This window comes from Dipodomys spectabilis, unplaced genomic scaffold (genome assembly GCF_019054845.1).
Source record: "Dipodomys spectabilis isolate Male_0828 unplaced genomic scaffold, ASM1905484v1 ptg000158l, whole genome shotgun sequence".
Classification (NCBI taxonomy): Eukaryota; Metazoa; Chordata; class Mammalia; order Rodentia; family Heteromyidae; genus Dipodomys; species Dipodomys spectabilis.
The window spans coordinates 3,784,203-3,810,519 of record NW_024870835.1 but is presented as its reverse complement, the minus strand read 5'-3'; the positions used below and the strand labels follow the sequence as shown (position 1 = coordinate 3,810,519).

The following is a 26,317-nucleotide window of genomic DNA, read 5'->3' as shown; positions in this document are numbered from 1 at the left end:
TGGATTCCTAATTTTTCCAAAACCTTCATCATAAAGGGGTGTTGGATCTTGTCGAATGCTTTTTCTGCGTCTATTGAGATAACCATGTGGTTCTTATTCTTGCTCCTGTTGATGTGATGAATAATATTAATTGATTTGCGTATATTGAACCAGCTTTGCATCCCTGAAATGAATCCTGTTTGATCGTGGTGTATGATTTTTTGGATGAATTGTTGAAGTCGGTTGGCCAAAATTTTGTTGAGAAGTTTTGTATCAATGTTCATCAAAGAAATGGGTCTATAGTTCTCTTTCTTTGATGAGTCCCTGCCTGGTTTTGGGATGAGGGTTATGATGGCTTCATAGAATGTGTTCGGTAGTGAGCTTTCTCTTTCAATTTCATTGAAGAGTTGGAGGAGAATTGGTGTGAGCTCTGCTTTGAAGGCCTTGTAAAATTCCGCTGTAAAACCATCTGGTCCTGGACTTTTCTTAGCTGGGAGGTCTCTTATTGCTGTTTCTATTTCAATGCTTGATATGGGCCTGTTAAGATAGTTTAACTCATCTTGGTTTAGTTTTGGCATGTCAATATTTGCTAGGAAGAGGTCCATTTCTGTCAAGTTCTCAAACTTATTAGCATAAAGTTTTGAGAAGTATTCCCTTATAATGTTCTGAATCTTGGTTTTTTCCGTGGTGATGTTTCCATTCTCATCTCTGAGTTTATTAATTTGGGTGTGTTCTCTTCTTTTTCTGATAAGATTTGCTAAGGGTCTGTCAATTTTGTTAAGTTTTTCGAAGAACCAACTCTTTGTTTTGTTGATTCTTTCTATAGTTTTTTTGGATTCTAATTCATTTAATTCTGATTTAATTTTGATTATTTCTTTCCGTCTACTGGATTGGGGTTTATCTTGCTGCTCTTTTTCAAGGAGGTTTAGATGTGTCATTAAATTGTTAGCTTCAGATCTCTCCAATTTGTTGATGTAGGAGCTCAGAGCTATAAACTTGCCCCTGAGTACTGCCTTTGCTGTGTCCCAGAGGAGCTGGTATTTTGTGTGTTCATTTTTGTTGAATAGCATGAACATTTGAATTTCCTTTCTAATCTCTTCCATGACCCACTCATGATTCAGCAGTGTGTTGTTCAGCCTCCATGTGATACCGGACTTTCTTTGGTGGCTTTTGGTGTTGAGTTCTAATTTTATTCCCTTGTGGTCAGAGAGAATGCAAGGTATAACTTCAATGTTTCTGAATTTAGACAAGTTTGCTTTGTGGCCTAAAATGTGGTCTATTTTAGAAAACGTTCCATGTGCTGCTGAGAAAAACGAGTATTCTGATGCTGCTGGGTGAAATGTTCGGTAAATGTCTGTTAAGTCTAGTTGATCTATGCAGCTGTTTAGATCTGCGGTTTCTCTGTTGAGTTTTTGCCGAGTTGATCTATCTAGTGGGGAGAGTGGTGTGTTAAAATCCCCAACGATTAATGTCTTTGGATCTATATGGGATTTGAGGGAAAGTAGTGTTTCTTTGATAAATTTGGGTGCTCCATTGTTTGGCGAATAGATATTTAGAATTGTAATATCCTCCTGAAGGAGAGATCCTTTAATTAGTATGTAGCGACCTTCTTTATCTCTTTTCAGGAATTTTAATTTGAAGTCTATTTTATCTGATATTAGGATTGCAACTCCCGCCTGTTTATGCGGTCCGTTTGCTTGGTAGATTTTGTTCCAGCCTTTAACATTTAAAATGTGTTTGTTTTTATGGGCAAGATGTGACTCCTGAAGGCAGCAGATAGAAGGGTTTGTTTTTTAATCCAACTAGACAGTCTATGTCGCTTAATTGGAGAGTTCAGTCCGTTAACATTAAGAGATAGGACTGAGAGGTATTTGGGAGTTCCTGCCATGTTATCTACCTTCTTGGGGGCTGCAAAAACTGTGTTCTTCCTATGGTTCTTGGATTCTCAGTTTGGGTGCAGTTTCTTGGCCTTTATTGCGGTCTTGTTGGTTTTCTATGTGTAGGACATCTTTAAGAATCTTTTGTAGGGCTGGTTTGGTGGAGATGTATTGTTTCAATTTGTCTTTGCTATGGAAGGTTTTTATTTGGCCTTCAGTTATGAAGGAGAGTTTAACTGGGTACAGTATTCTTGGTTGATAGTTGTTTGTTTTTAGGGCATGGCATACATCATTCCAGGCTCTTCTTGCTTTGATTGTCTCTGCTGAGAAATCTGAGGTGATTCTAATTGGTTTCCCTTTATAAGTGATTACCCTTTTCTCTCTGACAGCTTTAAGGATCTTTTCCTTGTTCTGAGTTGATCCTGTGCGGATTATAATGTGGCGGTGGGATGTCCTATTCAGGTCTGGTCTATTTGGGGTTCTAAAGGCTTCTTGTATCTGGACAGGCCTATCTTTTTGCAAGTTTGGGAAGTTCTCTGCTAGGATCCTGTTAAACAAATTTCCTAGACCATTAACTTCTGTTTCTAGGTGCTCCTCTACACCCATTATCCTTAGATTAGGCCTTCTGATGGTGTCTTCCAGGTGTTGGATAGATCTATCATATTTCTTGGACTTGTCTTGGATGGTTGTATGTTCTTTCTCTATAATATTTAGGCTGTCTTCAATCCCTGAGATTCGATCTTCTGCATGGTCTAACCTGCTGTCAAGACTCTCTACTTTGTTTTTTATCTCTTTTCCTTCTAGTTGGTCAGCTTTGATGGCTTCAAGTTCTTTGTTGAAGCTCTGTTTTAGGTCTTGTATGAATTTCTTTACTTCCTTAATTTGGTGTTCAGTGTTTGTCCTCAAATCACTTAGTTGATTGGTTATGGTTTCTTAGAGCTCCCATTCCTTCTGTTGGGTTCCATTCAGCATTCCCTTTGTGGTCTCTCTGACTTCCTTCAGCTCTTTGTTAATGGATTCCATGAATGCCTTTAGTGATCTTTGTGTGTTCTCTACCTGGTCTCTCAATTCCTGTATTACTCTTTGATTAGCTTCCTCCCGTTCGTGGGATTCCTGCAGATCTCTTTGAGTGTTCTCAGCCTGCTCACGCCATTCCTCCCTTTCTCTTTGAGTATTCTCAAGTTGTTCACGCAAATCCTGTATCAGTTTTTGAGTAGCTTCCTCACGCTTATGATATTCCTGTATAAACTTCTGGGATGCCTCCTCTCTCTCCCTATCATGCTCATACAGAGTCCTTTGTACGTTGTCAAACTTTTCATTTATCATGTTTGCCAGCAGTGTTTGTAGAGCTGTTTGGGAACTCTCCTCTGGATTATTCATTATCTGTTCTAACCCCTGATTATCAAGATTGGGAATTGAGATACCCGAATTTGCCATTTTTCTTGTGTTTTTCCGGCTTACTCTGCCCATTTGAGATGAAGATAGCACCAGTTTTGTGCTAGAACACTATCTTAAGGCAACCATCAACCAAAGTTTGCATTTGTACAGTCAATAGTCTACAGATACAATCTAGTTAGATACATCTATTCGACATCAAACAACTATATGTTAAAGGGCTTCGAACCGCAGAGAAGAATTTGGAAAACCGGAAATTATTAGAGTTAGGGAGAGATGTGGGTAAAAAATAGGAATAGATTGGTGTGGGGAGGCACAGGGAGAGTTAACTATGTCCTAATCACAATGCAGGAAATAGGTTGGGTAGGATGCAAGTAGAGAGAGAGAGAAAAAGAAGAAAGGGAAAGGGGAATGAAAAGAGACCAGAAAAAAAAATAGAAACGTAAAAATTAATTTTATTTTAGAGATTAAAAGACCATCTATTTATAGAGGAATATGAATATGTTGAGAGAAAGGGAGGGACATAGAGGAGATGTGAAAAACTTTAAAAAAACGCTTAAAATATTATATAGGTATAAAGAGGTAGTACTGCTATTAATGAATTTAAGTCTCAGAGGTTTTGAATTGAGTAATAAGTTTGTGGATTAAGTGTGTACACAATGGGGGATAGGGTCTACTGGTTAACTACGGGTTTATCTGAGGATGTGCAGGACAAGAGTTAAGTCACATAAAGAAGAACAAAGAGGAAAAGATGGAAAGGATAGGAAAGTGAGAAGAAAAGATCAGACGTTCAGTAGAGCTAGACAGAAAACAAAAAGATAATTAAGAATGAAAGAAAAAGAGAAAGAAGACAAGAAAAGAAAGGAAAACACACATTCACGTATTCCTAAAATAAAAATTATAAGAGGAGAAAAAAAAAAGTTAATGGAAAACAATTATTTTTTCAGAAAAGGCAAAAATTAAAGATTAATGAAAGTTTTAGAAAAGCAAAATTTTTTTTTATATATATAAGGTAACAAAAAACGAAAAAAAAAACAAAAAAAAGAAAAAAAGAAAAGAAGAAGAAGAAAAAAAAAGTTCTTTGATTTTTTTTTTTTTTTTGGAGGGGTGGGAAGAGTCCTGTATCTCCCTTTTGTCTGTAACCAGAGTCTGGTTGGAGTCTCTGGTCAACTTGAGGTCCTGTGGCTTGATTGGTTTCTTAAGTCAGTTTGTTGGAACAGGCAGAAAAATGCTCTGCTTTACCCAAGATTTTGAGATCCCCCTCCCAGGTTAGTTTACTGGGAGGGTGATCTGCTTTGAGAATCACAAAAGAGGGGGATGCAGTGATGAGGCTAGGTTCTGGGTAGAGTTGAGGCCTTTCAACGAACAGTAGCTTTTCCCTGGGGCTATTTTGTGAAAAAAACTCACAGCACCCAGCCTGGAGCCATTCTCAGGGCTTCTGTTTTTCAATTGATTGTGGTGGCTGCTAGAGGGAGAGGCAGCCTCTGGCTCTGGTTACCCAGTGAGGAGAGCCACTCCAATGGCTGGCGCCTGAGCTGGGTGACTTTTCCCTGGATGGAACTGAGTCTGTGAGGTCACTTCGCCATTAAGTTCTTGTGACCTGCTAAATGACTAGTTTTATTCCAAGGCCTGAGCTGGAGCTAGCCGCTCCTCCGAGCTTTGTCGGTATCCAAGATGGAGATCACCGGTGCTGGGCGGGGAGGGGTGGCATTCCCTCCTCTGCTCCCAGAGAAGGAGTGAGGAAGTCGGGCTTCTACTCACGCTGAGTCTTGGATCCCGGGTCGTCTCTGGTCTGCAAAGTGCAGGATGAAGTTGTCCGCTCCTTGTCGGTTCTTGCTGGTGTTGAGTAGAATCCGCTCGGTCGCTGCCGCGACCCTTCCGCCGCAGCCGCAGCTGCTGGCAGGTGCTCAGATGTGTCCGCTTGGCTTCCCCTCTCTTGACTAACTCTCTGTCCTGTGATGGCACACTTGGTGTGATTCTCTGGCTTGGGACTGTTCACTGGAACTCTGAAACTGTTTTCTATGCAAGAGCTTGTTCAGATTTCATCTTCTCCTCCACCATCTTCCCGGAACTCTCCGGCTTTTTCTTTTTGCTTATGTGGTGCTGAGGAATCGAACCCAGGGCCTCAGGCATGCAAGGCAAGCGCTCTACCACTGAGCCACCTTCCCAGCCCCTTCTTTTATTCTTTAAAAAAAATTTTTTTGTTTAGCTCTACTGACCTTTTGATCCTTTTTTTTCTTTCCTTCTCATTCTTTTCACCTTTTCTTCTCTTTTGTTCTTCTTTACATGACTTAATTGCTGTTCTGCTCATCCTCAGATATACCCCTAGTCGATTATTAGACCTTATCCCCCATTGTGTATACATTTAATCCAGAAATTTATTACTCAATTCAAAACCTTTTAGACTTAAATTCCTTAATAGCAGTACTACCTCTTTATATCTATATATTTTAAGCATTTTTATTTTTTAGTTTTTCACATCTCCTTTCTATCCCTACCCTTATCCTATCCACATTCTTCTCTGAATATTATGATTTTAAATTTGCATAATTTTTAAGATTTTAAGTGTTTCACTTTTTAATTTTTAGTTTGTTTTTCTATTTTTTTCTTGTCTCTTTTTTCCCTTTCTCTTTTTCTTTTTTCTCTCTCTACTATCATTCTATCCAACCTATTTCCCACTTTGAGATTAGGACTTAGTTAACTCTCCCTCTGCCTTTCCACATTCCTCTATTCCTATTTTTACCCACATCTCTCCCTAAACCTAATAATTTCTGGTTTGCCAAGTTCTTCTTTGCGGTTTGTAGCCCATTAATACATAGTTGTTTGATGTTGAATAGATATATCTGTTGAACTAGAGTGTATCTGCAGACTTTTGACTGTGCAACTACAGACTTTGGTTGATGCTTACCTTAAGATAGTGTTCTAGCACAAAACTAGTGTTACTTTCATCCCAAATGGGCAGGGCAAGCTGGAAAAATACACACAAAAAAATGGCAAGCCCGGGTATCTCAACTCCCACTCATGATAATCAGGGGACAGAACAGATAATGAACAATCCAGAGTAGAGTTCCCCAAAAGCTTTACAAACACTACTGATAAACATGGTAAATGAATAGATTGAAAACCTGCGAAGGACTCTGTATGAGCATGATAGGGAGAGAGAGGAGGCAAACCAAAGGTCAATACAGGAATATCATGAGCATGAGGAAGTTACTCAAAGATTGATACAGGAATTGTGTGAACAGCTTGAGAACACTCAAAGAGAAATAAAGGAATGGCGTGAGCAGGCTGAGATCCATCAAAGAGATAGACAGGAATTGTGGGAGCTGGCCGAGAACAGACAAAAAGTCAGGAATGGCGTGAGCAGGCTGAAAACATTCAAGGAGAGCTACAGGAATCGCATGAACATGAGGAAGCTAATCAAAGAGTAATACAGGAATTGAGAGAGCAGGATGAGAATACACAAAGATCACTAAAGGCATTCATGGAATCCATAAACAGAGAGCTGAAAGAACTCAGGGAGTCCACAAAGGGAATGCTGAATGGAACCCAACAGAAGGAATGGGAGTCCAAGGAAACCATAACCAATCAACTAAGTGATTTGAAAATAAACACTGAAGACCAAATTAAGGAAGTAAAGAAGTTCATACAAGATCTAAAACAAAGCTCTAACAAAGAATTTGAAGCCATCAAAGCCGACTAACTAGAAGGAAAAGAAATAAAAACAAAGTAGAAAGTCTTGATAGTCGGTTAGACCATGCAGAAGATCGAATCTTGGGGATTGAAGATATTATAGAGAAAGAACATACAACAGTCCAAGACAAATCCAAGAAATATGATAGATCTATTCAACACTTGGAAGACACCATCAGAAGGACTAATCTGAAGATAATGGGTGTAGAGGAGCACCTAGAAACAGAAGTTAATGATTTAGGAAATTTATTTAACAGGATCCTAGCAGAGAACTTCCCAAACATGCAAAAAAATACTCCTATTCAGATACAAGAAGCTTTTAGAACTCCAAATAGACCAGACCAGAATAGGACATCCTATCGTCACATTATAATCCACACAGGATCAATTCAGACCAAAGAAAACATCCTTAAAGCTGTCAAGGAGAAAAGATCAATCACCTATAAAGGGAAACCAATTAGAATAACCTCAGATTTCTCAGCAGAGACAATCAAAGCAAGAAGAGCCTGGAATGATGTATCCCATGCCCTAAAGACAAACAACTATCAACCAAGAATACTGTACCCAGCTAAACTTTCCTTCATAACCAAAGGTCAAATAAAAACCTTCCATAGCAAAGAAAAATTGAAACAATATATCTCCCAAACCAACCCTACAAAAGATTCTTAAAGATGTCCTACACATAGAAAACCAACAAGACCACAATAAAAGCCAAGCAACCCCACCCAAACTGAGAATCCAAGAACCATAAGAAGAACCCAGTTTTCGCAGCCCCTAAGAAGGTGGATAAAATGGCAAGAACTCCCAAATACCTCTCAGTCCTATCTCTCAACATTAACGGACTTAACTCTCCAATTAAGCGACATAGACTGTCTAGTGGGATTTAAAAGTAAGATCCTTCTATCTGTTGCCTTCAGGAGTCACATCTTGCCCATAAAAACAAACACATTTTCAATGTGAAAGGCTGGAACAAAATCTACCAAGCAAACGGCCCCCATAAACAGGTGGGAGTTCCCATCCTAATATCAGATAAGATAGACTTCAAATTAAAATTAGTAAGAAGAGATAAAGAAGGTCGCTACATACTAACTGAGGGATCTCTCCTTCAGGAGGATATTACAATTCTAAATATCTATTCGCCCAAAAACGGAACACACAAATTTATCGAAGAAACACTACTTTCCCTCAAATCCCACGTAGATCCAAAGACATTAATTGTTGGGTGACTTTAACACACCACTTTCCCCACTAGATAGATCAACTCAATAAAAACTCAACAGAGAAACTGCAGATCTAAACAACTGCATAGATCAACTAGATTTAACAGACATCTACCGAATATTTCACCCAACAGCATCAGAATACACGTTTTTCTCAGCAGCACATGGAACATTTTCCAAAATAGACTACATTTTAGGCCACAAAGCAAACTTGTCCAAATTCAAAAACATTGAACTTATACCTTGCATTTTCTCAGACCACAAGGGAATAAAATTAGAACTCAACACCAAAAGCCACCAAAGAAAGTCCTGTAACACATGGAGACTGAACAACACACTGCTGAATCACGAGTGGGTCATGGAAGAGATTAGGAAGGAAATTCAAATGTTCATGCTATTCAACAAAAATGAACACACAAAATACCAGCTCCTCTGGGACACAGCAAAGGCAGTACTCAGGGGCAAGTTTATAGCTCTGAGTTCCTACATCAACAAATTGGAGAGATCTGAAACTAACAATTTAATGAGGCATCTGAGCCTCCTTGAAAAAGAGCAGCAAGATAAACCCCAATCCAGTAGATGGAAAGAAGTAATTAAAATTCAATCAGAATTAAATGAATTAGAATCCACAAAAACCATAGGAAGAATCGATAAAACAAAGAGTTGGTTCTTCAAAAACATTAACAAAATTGACAGACTCTTAGCAAATCTTATCAGAAAAAGAAGAGAACACACCCAAATAAAGAAACTCAGAGATGAGAATGGAAACATCACCACAGAAACAACCAAGATTCAGAACATTATAAGGGAATACTTCTCAAAACTTTATGCTAATAAGTTTGAGAACTTGGCAGAAATGGACCTTTTCCTAGCAATATTGACATGCCGAAACTAAACCAAGATGAGTTAAACCATCTTAACAGGCCCATATGAAGCACTGAAATAGAAACAACAATAAGAGACCTCCCATCTAAGAAAAGCCCAGGACCAGATGGCTTTACAGCGGAATTCTATAAGGCCTTCAAAGCAGAGCTCACACCAATACTCCTCCAACTCTTCAATGAAATTGAAAGAGAAAGTTCACTACCAAACTCTTTCTGTGAAGCCATCATAACCCTCATCCCAAAACCAGGAAGGGACTCATCACAGAAAGAGAACTATAGACCCATTTCTTTGATGAACAACAAAATTCTGGCCAATCGACTTCAACAATTCATCCAAAAAATCATACACCACGATCAAACAGGATCAAAGCTGGTTCAATATTCACAAATCAATTAATATACTTCATCACATCAACAGGAGCAAGGATAAGAACCGTGTGGTCATCTCAATAGATGCAGAAAAAGCATTTGACAAAATCCAACACCCCTTTATTATGAAGGTTCTGGAAACATTAGGAATCCAGGGAACATTCCTCAATACAATAAAGGCTGTATATGACAAACCTACAGCCAGCATTGTACTTATTGGTGAAAACTAAACCATTTCCTCTTAACTCAGGAACGAGTTCTAGTATTAGAATGCCTAGATACAGCAATAAGACAAGATGCAAACATAAAGGGGATCCAAATAGGGAAAGAAGAAGTAAAACTCTCCCTCTTGGCAGATGACATGATCTTGTATTTAAAGAATCCCACAGACTCCACTCCCAAATTACTCAAACTGATTCAAAACTTTGGCAAAGTAGCAGGGTATAAAATTAACCCCCCAAAATCAATGGCTTTTCTGTATGCCAACAATGAGAAAAGTGTGGCTGAAATTAGGAAAGCAACTCCATTCGTAATAGCCCCACAAAAAACAAAATTCCTAGGAATTAACTTAACCAAAGAAGTGAAGGACCTCTATGATGAAAACTTTAAAAACCTGAAAAAGGAAATCAAAACAGAACTTAGAAAGTGGCAAAAACTCCCATGCTCCAGCATTGGAAAGATCAACATCGTGAAAATGGCAATACTTCCCAAGGCTATCTACAAATTCAATGTGATACCTATCAAAATTTCATCCTCATTCTTCAAGGAAATAGAAGAGGCAATCCAAAAATTCATATGGAACAATAAAAGACCCTGCATAGCTAAAACGATCCTCAACAGAAAGAACAGTGCTGGAGGAATATCAATATCAAATTTCAAACTCTACTATAAAGCCATAGTAATCAAAACAGCTTGGTACTGGCACAAGAACAGACCTCAGGACCAATGGAATAGAATTGAAAACCCAGAAATGAAATACAGACCTATAGCCGTCTAATCTTCGATAAGGGAACTAAAAAATAGAATGGAAGAAAGACAGCCTCTTCAGTAAATGACGCTGGCAAAATTGGTTAACTACTTTCAGAAAACTAAAGCTAGATCCTTATATATCACCCTGCACCAGAATCAACTCCAAATGGATCAAAGACCTCGGAGTCAAAGCAGACACCCTGAAAACATTACAGGATGGAATAGGAGAAACCCTAGGTCTCCTTGGCACAGGCTGAAATTTTCTTAATAGAGACCCAGAAACACAACAAATCAAAGAAAGGTTGGACAAATGGGATTGCATGAAATTGCAGAGTTTCTGCATGGCAAAGGACATAGCTAGCAAGATTAATAGAAAGCCCAGGGATTGGGAGATCTTCGCTAGCCTTAAAACAGACAAGGGTCTCATATTTAAAATAGACCTGGAACTTAAAAAATTAAATCCCCCAACAACAAATCTTCAAAGAAACAACTGGCCAATAAATAAGTGGGCTAAAGACTTAAAGAGAAACTTCTCTGAAGAGAAAAGAAGGATGGCCTATAGACACATGAAGAAATGCTCAACCTCCCTAGCCATAAAAGAAATGCAAATTAAAACAACATTGAGATACCACCTCACCCCAGTTAGAATGGCTAAAATCAAGAACTCTAATAACAACAGATGCTGGAGGGGATGTGGACAAAAGGGAACATTACTGCATTGTTGGTGGGAGTGTAAACTTGTTCAAGCACTTTGGAAAGCAGTATGGAGATTCCTCAAAAGACTCTACATAGAGCTCCCCTAAGACCCAACATACCCACTTTTGGGCATTTACCCAAATGTTTACAAACACTAAAGCTACCAGCACAACTACGTTTATTGCAGCATTATTTACCATAGCTAAGAAATGGAACCAACCCAGATGCCCCTCAGTAGATGAATGGATCAAGAAATATACACAATGGAATTCTATGCCTCCATCAGAAAGAATGACATTGCCCCATTTGTTAGGAAATGGAAAGACTTGGAAAAAATTATCATAAGTGAAGTAAGTCAGGCCCAAAGAAACTTGGGTCCCATGGTTTCCCTTATTTGCAATAACTAATATATGTCTGAGTCAAGCAGAAAAGGTCAGATAAGTTGATGTTAGGGAAATGCATCCTAAGATATGTATTCAAATGTTTTTTTTCTTTCAGGTGATTGTTTATAACACATTTATAAGATTATTTCTTTGTTGCTTTGTATGTCCCTCCCCCATAACCCCTGCTTTCACTGTATTTGAGGTTGGTATATTTTGTGGAGGGGAAGGGAAAAAACAAATCATTTAAATAGGGATACAGGTGGACCCATTGCAACAATGAGAAATACAAGTCGTTATGTGAAAAAAGAACTTTACAATTTTGGTGGGGGGGAGGAAGATTGGGTGGGAGGGACAGGTATAGGATGGGAAGATATAGGAAGGGGAAACAAAGGAGAAGGCTACAATGCTTGATAAGAAATGTACTCATTATCTTGCCCATGTAATTGTAACCCATCTGTGCAGTATTTTCACAATTAAAAAAAAGAGGGAAAAAAAAGAATGAGTTATATACACAATGACTATTATTCAACTTTGAAAGTGTAGTCATTAGCAACAACATGAATGGAACTGTAAAGCACTGATTATATTTACTTATAATCCGGAAACAGGAAAATAAACGTTTTACTTATGCTGATTTCAAAGAGACAGAAAGTAGAATAGAGGTTGCTGCAGGATAGGAAAGGGTCTGGGGAGAGATGCTACAGTAAGATTAGATAATATTGGGTAAAATACAAGGAAGAATAAGTTTCACAATTCTCCTGCACAGTAAAGTTACTATGTTTGGCAATTATATATTATATAATATAAATATTATATATTATATATATTGTATATAAGAGGAGTCCAGAGTTTCTCAGAACAAAGAAATGATAAACATTTAAGAAAACTGAAATGTTAACTTCCCAGATTTGGTGATTATATATTGCGATCATATATTGAATTACAACAAGATTGCATATACTTGATATGCAATCTATATATTCAATACCACCAATTTCAAAAAATATCCTTTTTTGAAGAAATGGAAAAGTCTAGCTTTAAATTTGTATAGAATTGCAAGGACTTTGAAACAGCCAAAACAAAATGGAATAGAAAAATGACTCACACTTCCTGATTTCAAAACTTAACACAAGCTACCATAATTAAAAAAATTCATGGCACTGGCATAAAAAATAGGAATACAGATCGATGTTGTGCAATTCAAAGTCTAGAAATAAACCCAAACATCTATAGCCAATTGAATTTTGTTAAAAGTGCCAAGGGGGAAAGGATTATCTTCCCACTAAGATTCATAGGAGAACTGGACTCTACATTAAAATTAATGATGTTGTATCACTATTTCACACCAACTAAAATATTTAAGTGGTTGGAGGAGTAGAGCATATGGTAACTTCGTATAGTCTTTGTGAAATTTTCCTATCTTTAAAACGACTCTAAAACGTAAGTCTAAGGAAAAAGCCCTATGAGATATCAATGCAAAGTACTAAAATACCTAAAATAAGAAAAGATAGGCAATAATAAGTGTTGTTAAGGATTTAGAGCATCCAAAAATCTCACACATTGCTCTTGAGAATTGAAAATAAACACCCACTTTGGAAAACAGCTTGGCAATTTTTGTTTCCACAAAGTTAAACATACATTTAACATATGACTCAGCAATCCCACTTCTGGGAATTTATCCAAGAAATAAAAAAAAATATGCCCAGAAAAAGACTTGTTAGGAAATGTGCATAGCAGCTTCATTTACAATAGATCAACTCTTAACCAAAATCCACCAATTGGTGGATTGTTATAAAAGCATTCAATGGGAATACTACTCAAATTTAAAAAGAAAATGAATGAGTGATGTACTTATTATGTAAATTTTAAAAGTAATATAAGTGAAATAGACACACATGTCATAAATACATTATTACATTCATGTAAAATTCTACAAAAAACAAACTATATTGACATAAAGCAAGTGAATGCTTCTCAAGACTTGGGATCAGGAGTTTATTGATTATAAGAAGATGCAAGAGGATTTCTGAGAGGTAAGGAAACATTATCAACTAGCCTTTTAGTGATGGCTGCATTTTACATTTGTTAAAACTCAATGTTCATCAAAGACTACACATAGAACTCCCCTATGACCCTCAACCTCACTTCTGGGCACTTACCCAAATTATAACAAACAAGGCCATACTAAAGCTACCAGCACAACTATGTTTATTGCAACATTATTTACCATAGCTAAGATATGGAACCAGCCCAGATGCCCCTCAGTAGATGAATGGATCAAGAAAATTATATATATATATGTATATATACATATATACGTATATATATGTGTGTGTGTGCATATATATATATATATATATATATGAATTCTACACTCCCATCAGAAAGAATGATACTGCCCCATTTGTAAGGAAATGGAAAGACTTGGAAAAAATCATATTAAGTGAAGTAAGCCAAACCACAAAAAACATAGATCCCATGGTTTCCCTTATTTGTAATAATTAGTATACACCTAGGATAATCCTAGCAGATGAGCAGAATAGCTCAATAGCTATGTACATATGACCATATAAGATGATGCAAGTAAATTGAACTCTAAGACATGGACACAAGCGGTTTTTCTTTGTTGTTGTTGTTCTCAATGTACTGCATGATTCTTTTTTCTCCCCCCCCCCCCCCCCCCCCCCCGCCGCCCAGGGTTTATCCCCTGTTTTCACTGTATTCAATTCTGGTATCCTGGGTATTGTATATATGTGTATCTGAACTAGGGAAGGGAAGGGGAACAACAAAATAGTGAGATAAAGGACAAAGAGGGGAACCAATGCAACAGGGATACTCACAAGATAATATGTTGGAAATGATCTGTACAACTTGGGAGTGGGATAAGGGGGAGGGAAAGATGGAGAAAAATGAAGGTGGGGGGGGTGACAAGTTAGACAAGAAATGTAATCACTACCTTACTTATGTAACTGTAACCCCTCTATATAACACCTTGACAATATTTTTTTAAAAACCTCAATGTTCAACAAGAAATGTACTCACTATCTTCTGTATGTAACCATAATCCCTCTGTACATAACCTTGACAATAAAATTAAATTAAAAAAATTCAGCAAGTTAAGTTGGACACTTAAATTTGGTGGATATTACTAAATGTAAATTATACTTTAACAATGGTAATCTTTATAAGCACTTTAAAAAGTAAAACTGGATTGATTCATCAAATATAAGAGCTAATACTACAAAAGTCTTAGAAGAAAAAAATAGAGCAAAACTTCATAGCCCTGAATCTGAGAATAGATTTTTCAGTTATAGCATCTAAAGCATGCGCCTCAAAACAAAATTTAAGTAAAGTTGACCCCCTCAAAGTTAAAAACTTTTATCCATCAAAATATAGTGTCAAGAAAACAAAGAGACAACCAATAGAATGGAAATAAATGATTTCAAATCATATGTCTGTTAAAGGTCTAGTATCCAGACTATGTCAAAACAGTAACAATTTGTCAATGTAAAAAGAGATTCCGAACACCATTAATCATTAGAGGAAAAAAAATCCACAATATGTACTACTTGTTTTTTTAAAATACTTTTTTATTGTAAAAATACTGTACAGAGGGGTTACAGTTACATGAGCAAGGTAATGAGTACATTTCCTATTGAGCATTGTTACCTCCTCCTTACTTCTATCCCTAGAATGGCTATATTTAAAAATTGGAATACAAAAAGTGTCCATAAAGATGGAGAGAGATTGGACGCTTTTACTTTGCCGGTGGTAATATAAATGATTCAATTGCTGTACAAATGTTTTACCATTCCTCCAAAAGTTAAGTACAGATTATCATATGGTCTAGAAATTCAACCCCTAAAATATCTTCAAGGTAATTATAAACAGATACTAAAGCAAATATACATGTAGACATGTTCATATCAGCATTACTCCCAATAGGCAACAGATGAGTGGATAAGCAAATCGCAGTATTCACATACAGCATAATATTATTTAGGAATAACAGAAATGAGATATGAGGGATATTACAATGTGAAGATTTACATCAAGGACAGGCAGACACAAAGGAGTTCATACTGTATGTTTCCATTTATAGAAAATATCCAGAATCAGCAAATCCATTCAGAAAAAAAAATTAGTACTTTCTGGAGGTTGGGAGAGGGAAATTAGGAAATAGCTGCTTAGTGGGTATGGAGAAGCTATCTGAGGTGAGAATTAGATCTTGTCTTGGAATTAGATCAACATAGTGGATATATCACACTGTACTTATTGTACTACATAACTATGAGGTTTTAATTAGACCGATTGCAACTGAGTAAAAAAAAAACTTAAAACATTCACACGAACACTGCCTGTCCTCTACTACTAACACAAAGTCAGTTTGGTAGATTTGTTTCTGACAGGTAATTGATTAGTGAAAATTGAGGATTATGTGTTAAAGATTAACCCAGGGACATGATAACATATCCAAGCCAGAGTTGGTCCAACACTTAAGTTCTCACCATTTCCACTTAAACATTACGCTTACTGTTTGATGGTTTGCCTCCTGTGGAAATCCTATTTATTTTCCTAAAATCCTCAACATTGAAGGAATCTATCTGGAGCAGATTTCATTGTTCTCGCAAATCTTTGCTCTAAGCAAACCTAGGTGTAGCCTGAGAAGTCTTCTTCTTCTTTTTTCTTTTCTTTTCTTTTCCTTTTTTATTTGTCGGTTGTGGGGCCTGAACTCTGGGTCTGGGTGTTGTCCCTTAGCTCTTCAGCTCAAGGCTAGCTCTTTACCACTTGAGCCACAGCACCACTACTGGCTTTTTCTGCTCATGTGGTGCTGAGGAATCAAACCCAGGGACTCATGCATGCGAAGCAAGCGCTCTACCACAGCCACTTTCCCAGCCCAAGTCTGAGAATTCTTTTGTATCACACATTGGTTTTCTCAATTTCTTCTGGTCATTTTGATCTCTTCATCCAGTTTCACTTTCCCCAGTGAAAGATGAAGCCAGGAATCTTGAGGTAGAAGAAATACTAATGTTGCTGTGAAGGCAACAGATCAAAGTCACCATCTTGGTGCATCTTTAACTCTCCCCACTCTGTACTCATGCCCCATGAGCTTTTAAGTTTGGAACCTGCTGGAAATGTCAATTTTATCTTTTTTCTTTTTGTTAAAATAACTATTATAAACTATACTGAGAGCATTCAAGAACTGAGGAAGAAAACATTTGATAAGGCACAGTTAGGATAGACAAATAGCGCATATGCATAAGTATTTTGTTTTTTCTTCTTTGGTTGAACCCTTCCTCTCTGTAATGACTTTGGCTGCTCCTTACGCTTCCCAAACAAGCTATCTTACAAACTGCCCTTGCAAAGTTCCCCTGTCCCAGTTTCACTCTCTTTCTTCTTTTGTAGCTGATTTGGAGCCATACAGCCCAGATGGTCAGTCTGGGAACAGAAACAAGCTTTCAAAGACACAATATTGATTCCCCTCTAGACCCACAATGACCTCTTTCTTCTACCTCTCCTTACTCCAGTTCACAGGCTTTTAATCCCCACTAAACACAGCAAGTCAATATGGGTCAGAGGATGGGCCACAACTCAAAATCAACTGTTCCGATCCAGGAAGTTTCGACTAGCACAGGCAGGTTCCATTAAGCAGGGCTGGCGCCATTGTTTCTCACAAGGCTCTCACCAGCTGGCCTTGCTATGCTTGGTTAAGAATTAGACAAGGGAGGGAGGATCTGGCTTGAATAGGAAGAGAGACAAGGGATGATGGCTTTAAAATGTGACACCCTAGGAACAAGCTTGAAGGGACAGGGAAGAGGCAGTGTCCCTCAGAGAGGTAGTTCTGTTTTTGAGGAAGAATCAAGCAGGCTAGGGGAGAAGCAAGTTGACACACTCTTCTCTAGGTCTGAAATAAAACCAAAATCAGAGGAACACCGAATTCACCCAGTCCAAATCGCACACATTCTGTTAAAGGCATGCAATCTCCTTCCAAATCACTCCATAATCAAAGAAAATATCCTATGAGGATGTACAAACGAACATTTGGGATAAAAAAAATCATTGAAGGCTAGAGCATGTCTCAAGTGGTAAAGAACATTTTGCCTAGCAAGCGTGATGTGGTGAGTTCAAATACCAGTACAGTAAGAGAGAGACAGAAACAGAGTGAGATGGAAGGAGGGAGGGATGAATGGAAGAAGAGGGAGAAAGAGAAAGAAAGAAAGAAAGAAAGAAAGAAAGAAAGAAAGAAAGAAAGAAAGAAAGAAAGAAAGAAAGAAAGAAAGAAAGAAAGAAAGAAAGAAAGAAAGGAAGAAAGAAAGAAAGAAAGAGAAAGGAGAGAAAGGAAGAGCTGGAAGGAGATACATCATGGAGAATAGGCAAGGGACTGGGATATAGAAGAAGGGTAGACAATGCAGCTGAGTGGCCAAGAAAGGGTGGAAAATAATGCTGAGTCACAGAACAGTTCTTCAGATTATTGTAAAATACAGGGGCTGGGAAGGTGGCTCATTGGTAGAGTGCTTGCCTCACCTGCATGAGGCCCTGAGTTCGATTCCTCAGCCCCACATAAACAGAAAAAGCCGGAAGTGGCATTGTGGCTCAAGTGGTAGAGTGCTAGCCTTAAGCTGAAGAGCTGAAGAACAGCGCCCAGGACCAGAGTTCAAGCCCCACAACTGATCAAAAAACAGATTATTGTAAAATACCAACAAGCGTAACTGAAAGTATAAACATTTTTTCAATGTTTTCCGTGCTAAGTGTTGTGCAGGCATTTATCTCATTCAATTATTCCACAATTCTACAGAATATGCATAGAACTATGAGTAAACTGAACCTTAGGAAGACTAGATAAATGTCCCAGGACCTGTTCAGAACTATTTGAAACTTTGTAACTTCCATGGTATATTCTGCCCTACAAATCAGTGTCTATGATATTTTTCAGCTTCCTTGTGTTAGGGTAGTCATGTGATATTTTAAGCAGCAAAGGAACTGTGGGGTTTTTAAAGCAAAATAACTGCAAATTTTAGATGCAAAAGGTTGAAGGTAGGGAGAAAAGTTTAGACATTCAAATTATACTTGGGCAAGGATGGAGATGTGATGAGGGACATGAGAAATATTTCCATGGGAGGAACAACAAGACTTGGGCACTAGCTGAATAAGGGTGAGAAGTAGAAAAAGCCATTCAAGTTTATTAATTGATGAATGAGTGGATAGTCTGGCCACCATCTTTTTTGGGAGAGTGTGTTTCATTATATCTTCCGGAAAGAGAAATATTAATGTAATCACTTACACAAAACATGATTGGACTGAATAGGACTGTTTGACATAATACTTCTCAATAACTTTGAGTACTATTATATCTTTAGTCTTTTACTAAACAACTCCAAATGCACTGTAGTTGAAAGTGTCCACAGAGAGTTGAATTAGACATAGAGGTTTGGGGATTGTTTTCTTCCTCAGATCATTGATAACAACATGTCTGTATTTCTTAGTATCTACACAATTTTTATGTGTTATTGTTGAATAAAATACATTTTAATTTTATTGTTAAGTAGTTCTACAAACATTTTATAATTCTTTAAGTCAGGTTATGATTACAGTGCATGTTGATCAATGTCATCCCTTCCATTGTTTTCCCCATTATTCATTCCCCTCAAGTTAAGATGTTCAAGTTTTACATAATGTAAATTGAATATAATGACTGCATTTTCTCACTCTTCCTCTCTCTATTTGTGTGCCCCCCTTTTGTCCACCCTCCAAAACATGCTTCTACTTCCAGATATTTATTTTGCTAAACAGTTCTTTAGTTGTTCAAAGGAGTTACTTATAAACTTCATGGTTATGCATCACAAGGTAAAAATGTAGCATGGGTGAGAACTAAAATATGTTTACCTCTGAGTAGGATCAAATAGCTTTATATGTGAACTAGGAACCATTCAATTGGAACTAGCTAGTATTTGGTGTTAGAAGAAATTGCCCATCAGGAAAATGTATATATAATAAAACAGAGGCAAGGTTTTGTTAGTTGACTCACGGGCCTCTGGAAGGCCCAGGAGAATCCATGACTTCAATGGAGCCTTGAAGTAATTTCAGTCAACTGGGTACTTACTTGTCCCACAGGAAAAATCACCATGCTGTTGTCACATCAGCTCTTTTAACATTGGTAGGAATATTCTCCCAGCTGCCCAAATGTGTGGTTTCTCTAGTCATAATAAATATTCTTATGACCTTAAATAACCTGTAATCGTTTGGATGTCAGCACTTGGAATCCCTTTCTGGAATTCCCTTCCCAGAAACCATAGTCTAATTTGTTGACCTATCAGTTTTCATTAGTGGTAGACAGATGGCTAACTCTTGCTATCAAAGATCCATGAGATGTCTAATGTCACTTGGTTGGTCTCACCTCCAAAATCAGCATCGTCCTCATGTGTTCTTTCTTTTTCTAATTTAACCGTAACACATGCCAAGCAGTGTTTTAAATGTCTTGTGGAAATTAACCTTCAACCCCTTATGGTAGCATCATCATTTTTCTTGTTTAATACATGGGGGAAAAGAAGCAAAAAAGACGGATGTAGTTATACACGATCACACAGCCTTAGACAGCACAGACTTTTCCTTGGATTATAGGTCCAAAAATGGATCATAGCCCATGCAGTAGAATTTCTGAAATATCGCTAACATACTATATATCCACATAATTCCTTTTAATATTGTTTATTAATCAATCAACTAATTAACTAATTAATTGACAAATCAGCCTGGGGATGTAGTGCAGTGGATGAATGCTTGCCTAGAATATTCAAGACCTTAGATTTAATCCCTAGTACTGCTGAAACAACAACACTAATGAATTTAAAAATCAATACCCTTTAAAAATGTTAGCTTTTCTTCAAACAATAAACTATATAATATTACAGAAAGGATATTTTAGTTACATCTTCTCATCCACATGAAAATAAATTCATAGCTATCTTAAAATTTTGTCCATGGATATAGGCTTGTCCATTGAAAACATTTGAAGCTAGAAAATTAATCATTAAAAATATTAAATAAGTGTAACAATTCAACACCATTAACACTTAAAATAACTGCTACAATGAGTGGCATACCATGCGAATTTTTCATTACCTGTCACCTAATCAGAGCCTGATAATACAGATTTCTCCCTACCCTACCCTAGATTGACAGAGTACACAGCTAAATGAGTATTTTAGGGTAGACTGTCATACTCTTTTTTTTGGGGGGGGGGTCCGGTCATGGGGTCTGAACTCTGGGCCTGGGTGCTGTCCCTCAGCTCTTAGGCTCAAGGCTAGCGCTCTACCACTTGAGCCATAGCGCCACTTCTGGCTTTTTTCTTTTTGCTTATGTGGTGCTGAGGAATCAAACCCAGGGCCTCATGCTTGCGAGGCAAGTGCTCTATCACTGAGCCACCTTCCCAGCCCTGTCATACTCTTGAATTATATCCTCTGTCCCACAGGATCCTCTCTCCCACAGGATGTTAAGCCTTTTAGCATATTATTGGTGTACCTGTTGTTGCTACTAATAATGAAGCCTTAAACTTCATGCTTAGTCATTAATAAAGCATGCTCATCAACAATCATAGTGAAAGTAGTCAGATTGAAATATAGGAAGAGAAGAAAGATTCAGTTATCGAGCTCCCATGATTGGTGGGCATCCTTCCATCATGATCTTATTCATTTGTAATGAATCTTCACAACTCTATGTGGTTGGAAACTCAGGTAAAGGGAGGCCAACTAGACGGAAGAAGTGTATGCACATGGCATAGGGAAGAATTGGAGGGAAAGAGGAGATATGCCTGATTCCAGATGAGCTGCTCTTTTCACCATGTCTCCACTGCACTCTGCTTATAGTAGAAAATAATACTTTAGAAGTAATCTCCTCCATCAGGGGAACAAATACACTATAACTTTTCATTATCTAAAAACATGAGTCTGTTGCCAAATGCTAAATTAAAAGGCACTAACAAACTGTGAGTATTGGCAAAAGTCTCTGGAAAGAAAGGCTCAGTATGAATAAGCGGAGTAATTACCTATCCACAATAAATCTGTGGGCAAGGGCTGGTTAAGACCAAGCTCTGCATCTCCACTCTGAGTCACAACCCCCAGCTAAAACACTGCCAACTGGGTTATGTTCCAGTTGTACAGGTTTTCATCTTGGCTCATTCACAGTGAATTGACAAGACATGGCCAGAGGAACTGATGACCATGCATTGACTCTGTTCTAGTCCCACTTAACATTCCTAGACTGAGAGCCAGGAACTGACATACAATAAAGCAATGCCCTACAGGGGAGCAGAATAGTTTCCCTGGGACCTCTGAGGATCTCTGTGTGAAGATGGGATGTTGGTTGCTATCTGCTGACAATGGTGTGACCCCATGTATCCAGCCTCAACAGCTATCCCAAGACTCTGGGCTCCTCCTTTGTCCTTCTCTGGAAACAGCCTACTTTGCTGATGTCATTAATGTTCAGTAAAAAGAGGCATACTTAACTTCAAAATCTCTTCCAATGTACAGAAGAGGTGCAGGATTTGAGGGGTGTATAAATGGAGAATGAAGATTTCTTTTTTTTTTTTTTGAGGGAAAAGTTTATTCTACTTAAAAATATGGAACGCTTCACGAATTTGCGTGTCATCCTTGCGCAGGGGCCATGCTAATCTTCTCTGTATCGTTCCAATTTTAGTATATGTGCTGCCGAAGCGAACACGAGAATGAAGATTTCATTAATACCAATATGTTTGGGTTTGATGAAGAGATTAAACACCAGTGTGAGCTTGTGTCTGAGGTCTTTGATTTGTTCTCCCTAGAATAATTATGCTCTGTGTGTAGGACAATCATGGAACTAAGGACTGAAAGTGGACCCATTTCCTTGAAGTAGACACTACTTATTTCAACTATAATTATAATCTCCATTAATTCAATATTAATCTTTCTCCTCATGACCACTACTTTGGGGCTATCTATGTTCTGCTTTCAGTCTTTAAATTTTTTTCAACTCACATTCTCAAGAAGTAAAAGGAGAATGGAGGTTGTGTGGATGTTTCAAAATTCCCTGAGCTTCTCAAAGGAAAAACAAAACATAAAAAGAACTGAGTTTTATTCCCAGCATCTACTTGTCCTGTGAATCATAGCATATGGGCTGTGAGGAGCCAAATGAGGATGTTTGGCCTCCATAGCCTTTTTCTTCAGGAAAGTTTTTTATCACGAGGAAACTCATTTCTAGCACCAGGAGTGATTCAGAATGACAAACAGCTAGTGTTCGTTTAGGTGTCAGATGTTCTTGAAAGCATTTTAATAGGTTTGAGCTCATTGAACTTCTTTACAAGCTTGCCATAGATTACTATAATCTCCATTTTATAGATGAGGAATTTGAAGAAAAGAACAGTTAAGTAATTAGTCCAAGATCAGATAGTTGGCAAATAGAGGAGTCCATATGCAAACATAGGTAGTATGGCCCCGGCATCCTCATCTCCATTATTCACTGTTGCTTAATGCTGAGGAGATGTGATGACATATGTGTGTAGTCCAGCCAAGGCTTTAACCCATCTCAGAGATGAACAAGCGCATGGCTCTTCTAAACTGACAGATTAGCATTAGCAAAAAGGCTTATAAGTGATAGGGTACATGAACTGTTAAGTAGCACAGAAAGTTGGAAAAGAGAAGGTTGAGGAAGAAGTATGAAGCTGAAAAGAGAAGGCTGACTACGGATTTCAGAGAGTTTTAATTGCACCAAGGAGTTTGATTTTTATCCATGAGGGTATCTGACTCATTTATCTATTCTGAAGATAATTTTATATTTATCTGGACATGGTCAGGAACCAAGGATTCCAAGTTCCTCTGAATCCCGTTTTGTCCTTAATGTTCACAAAAATTACATTACCCCTATAACATATTCATGTTCCTCTTATAAAAATAATATTTTTGCACTTATCTCCATTGATGTTGTAGAAGATCTATTTTGGTTGTCCAATCCACTCATACACTTCATGATGAGTAACTGCTTAAAGCAAGAAAAATATCTTTCCTGATTTGAGAATTATAGCCCTACATGTAAGGAACCTCTAAACAGCATTAAATTAGTCAGTGGCAACAGGATGGAGACTGGGAAATAGAGCGAGACAACAGAGAGGGAGACAACCGATCAGAAGACTACAAATTATTATAGGTAAGAGATGGCATCAAAGGGGGAAAAGCAAGTAATACCCTGAGTTCTTCAACTGGATTTTCTAAAAGACTAAGAACTACAGAGAAGCACAAAGACTGGAACATATGTCAACAATTTGGTCTAGAAGAGAATCTTTGGTATGTCTTCTTAACAATTTTTGTAATCTGACCTCGGTGCTGGATTCTCAATAATTAGATTACACATGAGGTAACTGCATCAGCAAAGCAGCAGCACAGAAAGCACAGGTGAGAAATTAGGAAATAAGATATAATGCCAGCACACATTTTGGCCTTATGACACTTGGAAAGATAATTATATTTTATAATTTGATACCATTTTCGTTTTCACCTTGATGGGGGAATTGGTGGACCATAACCTTTCAGGCTCTGGAACTTCTTGGGGTAAAGAAGCAGAGTCCCACTTTCATAAGCCTGATCAAATCAAAGGAGGGGTCAATATCCATTTGTACATTCACTCCAAGGTAGGATTCAACCAGAGATCAAATGAGAAACCCCAGCCATGCATGCAAGTATTAATGGAGAGAGAACAAATGTACCGAGTGGTTACAAATGATCCCATCGGTTAAAAAATAAAGATTAACAACAAAAACAAAAACAGGATTACAGCAGCATGAAGGAGCCTGGCAGACAAATTTCTAGTCTTTACCATTCTGTTCAAGTTTAATTCTGCTTGGATTCTACATGACGACATCTTTTTCTGCCAATGAAAATATTATTTGCATAAACAGCTAATTTGCTTCTATCATCCTTCACTACAAAGGAGGTGCTCTTATTTTCCTTCACAAATTCAAGTATGTTTGAATCCAAAGTTTATCAAAGGAAGATCTACCATTATTATTTTTTTCTCTTTCCAACAGAACCTACTCATTTCTATCGCCTAGTTTATATCTGTACCTTCAATTTCTGGCAAAAAGCCTGTGTCAAGGTGGAACAACTATACAATATTAAAAATTATAGTGTCAATAATGAATTTCTCTCTCATGTATTTGGCAGTTGGTTTATGTGTTAAGTGATATACATTGTCTCAATTGATTTCAAGACAAAACAAGGTGATCATAACCTCTATCTGAGTGTTAAAATAAATGAGAAACGGAGGTGGGATTCAATCCATGGCAAATGAACTCTGTCCTACTTTATCTATGAAATATTTGGACTATTCTTCTGTCAGAACTCTGGATCTTCCACTCAAGAAGTAACTCAGGGGGGGCCAGTGGCTCACACCTGTAATCCTAGCTACTCAGGAGGCTCAGATCTGAGTATCAAAGTTCAAAGCCAGCCTGGGCAGCAAAGTCCATGAGACTCTTATCTCCAATAAACTACTCAGAAAAAGCTGGAAGTGGTGCTATGACTTAAGTGGTAGAGTGCTAGTCTTGAGTACAAAGAGGCTTAGGGACAGCACTCAGGACCTGAAAAAAAAAGTACTCAACAAGAACTAACAGACATATTCCCTCTTTTTGAGCTCAACTTCTTCCTGACAGTAGTTCTGCCTGAACCCTGTCAGGATTCATTTCCAGATCACCTCTACCCTTTAGTAGGCCACTACTAGGTTTTTACTGAATCTTGTGAGATATTTTACATGCCATGGCAACATTCATTGACTCTAACTATAACTCTTTCTTTCTTGTGGACATGCTGTTTTCATCGGGATTAGAATAGTCTCCAAAAATCAGTATTAAAAATCATCTCAGCAGCATCCTCAGGCTTAGAACTGGGAGGATTAGAATTCCTATGCAAACCCTACTTTCTACGACCACCCCTCTTCTCCATCCCTTTGTGTCCTACCACATGAGTATGATTTCAGGTTCAATTAGATTTAGTGTTTTTTCTCAAATCCTGTCATACAAATGGTGTACTTGTAGAAAAGGTAAACCTCTCTCTCTCTCTCTCTCTCTCTCTCTCTCTCTCTCTCTCTCTCTCTCTCTCTCTCTCCAACCCCCCTCCCTCTCGCTCCACCATCCCTTCTTTGTTGGTGGTGAGATAAAAATGCTATCTGCAGCACATTTCCTCCTTCACATTTATTTGTAAAATGAAGGTGTTAATACCCTGTTATTAACCCTGTTAATACCCTGGGTTGCTAAGAGGACACACATCAAGATACAGTGTATATATAAACTGCTTCATTATATGACAAAAAATTCAATATAGATCCTACAAAATTAAGAAAAGTGAGGGAAAGGGTGGATGGGAAGAGCTGGGTGGGAATGTTGAAAGGAGTGGTCTGGATCAAGATGCACTGTATTCATAAATTACTCCCTTGAATGGCTACTCCTTTGTACAACTTTTAAAAGATAATAAAACATATTTTACAAATGAAAAGAAAACAGACATGGAAATAAAAGAGGACTAAAGGAGCTGCTTAAAGTACTTAATGCAGAGCTTGGCCCAGGGAGACGTCTGTCTTGCTTGTACACTTGCTCCCCTCTGTGGCTACTAGCCTGAATACGAGGCATGGCATTTGTTATCCATGTTCATAAACATCTCCAGAGATTTGTGGTTCCCACATTAAAATTGCATTGGCTCTTCCCAGCTAAGTGAATGTCCTTGGGTCTGAATATCCTCACTCAAATATATGAGCTTGGGATTTTTTTTTAAAAGTATACATTAATTATATCCTTGGATAAATGGTACATTTTCTAGAAAAGCACAGAGAATTCTTTC

The 26,317-nt window shown here is 37.8% G+C and overlaps 1 non-coding gene across 1 annotated transcript; it reads right to left on the bottom strand.

Moving 5' to 3' along the window:
- Positions 1-22,074: 22,074 nt before the first annotated feature.
- Positions 22,075-22,181, bottom strand: LOC122118994. Its single transcript, XR_006149487.1, has one exon. It is a non-coding gene; the product is annotated as a U6 spliceosomal RNA (small nuclear RNA).
- Between the last annotated feature and the right edge of the window lie 4,136 nt (positions 22,182-26,317).